Here is a 1744-nt window from a genome sequence, read left to right as displayed (position 1 = left end):
TTAGTCAATTGAATTCTTAAGCTGTAGAATTTCTGCTTGATTTTTTCTATTGTTTTCATATCTTTGTTAAATTTCTCTGATAGACTTCTGAATTCTTTTTCCTCTTTTCTCTTCTGAGTGTGTATTTTCAGATAGCCTGTCTTCAGGCTCACTAATTCTTTCTTTTGCTTGGTCAATTCCACTGTTGAGAGACTTTGATGGATTTCTCAGTTAGTCAATTGAATTCTTAAGCTGTAGAATTTCTGCTTGATTTTTTCTATTGTTTTCATATCTTTGTTAAATTTCTCTGATAGACTTCTGAATTCATTTTCTGTGTTGTCTTGAAGTTCACTGAGCTTCCTTAAGACAGGTGTTTTAAATTCTTTATCTGAAAGACCAACTATCACTATCACTCTACAATTGGTCACTGGTACTCTATTTAGTTCATTTGGTGAGGTCATGTCTTCTCGGATGTTCTTGATGCTTGTGGATGTTTGTTGATGTCTGTGAATTGAAGAGTTAGGTATTTACTTTAATCCTCACAGCATGGGCTTGTTTGAACCTGTTTTTCTTGAGAAGGCTTTCCAGATACTCAAATGGAATTGAATATTGTGATCTAAGTCTCTGGTCACTGCAGTTATATCAGCACTAGACATGTCCCAAGCCCAGTAAAGTTGTGACACTGCAGACTCCTGGTGATACTACCTTGACCTTGGGTAAGGTGCAAGAGAATTCCCTGGATTACCAGTCAAAGTCTTTCACTCTCTGCGCTGGGCTGCAAGAAGGTCCTGACCCCACACCAAATGCCTGTGCTTTGATCTTGGCCTTCCAAGCCTCCATAACTGTGAGCAATAAATGTATGCTCTGTGTAAATTACACAATCTAAGGTATTTTGTTATAGCAGCACAAATGGCCTAAGACATTCTCTTACATAAAGTTAGCTCTTGCAGTGATTATTATTTTTGTTTTCTGATATTTCCAATTTTTCTCCATCATTGCCTAGAGTAGAAGTTCTTTATCTCTTGAGGTTAGGCATAATTATGTGACTTGCTTGGGCAACGAAATATCAACAGAAGTGCCTTTTGTCACTACTGAGAAGAAGACTTTGAGCCTCAGTGAATGATTTGTCATATTTCTTTTTATCTGTTAGAGTAAACAGATGCTAAAAATGGTCTCTAAATATAGACAAAATGGAGCACAGCTCTCTGTTAAATATATAGCACAAATTTAAGTCCCTGAGATTTTGGAGTTGGCTGTTATCTAGCCTTATTAAATACTTTTGTTGATCTGATTTCTGATGATTTATTTTAATTGTCTTTTACTCAATATAGTAGTTTTCAATCCTATTTTTCAAAATGATATCTTTTCTTCAAGTAAAATTTTATGCCAGATGATAACATATGGAATTAGAGACATTGAGGTGAGTGGGCTGAAAGGCTTGGTTTCCTAGTGTCTGCTCATCCTCACACTCCCATGAGCCAAGCTGTCCAGGATCATTTCTGTGGCTCCACCAAGATTCACTTGAGCACAGTTAAAAAACTAAGTTGGAAGTCAGGAGACTTTAGTTTAATCACAATTAGTAATTAATGATACACATATTTCCTCTATTCCTAACCTTTCAAAAATGTCTTCAAAATTCTATTTTATTACAAACGGGATATACTTACTGCAGGAATAATACTAAATCTTACCCCAAATTGGTTCTAGAATAAGCTCTGGAATGAGGGATAAAATATGATTGATTTGGCTTTGTGTGTGTGTGTAC

Source organism: Propithecus coquereli, unplaced genomic scaffold (assembly GCF_000956105.1).
Source record: "Propithecus coquereli isolate 6110/MARCELLA unplaced genomic scaffold, Pcoq_1.0 Scaffold542, whole genome shotgun sequence".
Classification (NCBI taxonomy): Eukaryota; Metazoa; Chordata; class Mammalia; order Primates; family Indriidae; genus Propithecus; species Propithecus coquereli.
The sequence above is the reverse complement of the archived record's forward strand: the minus strand, read 5'-3'. Positions refer to the sequence as shown.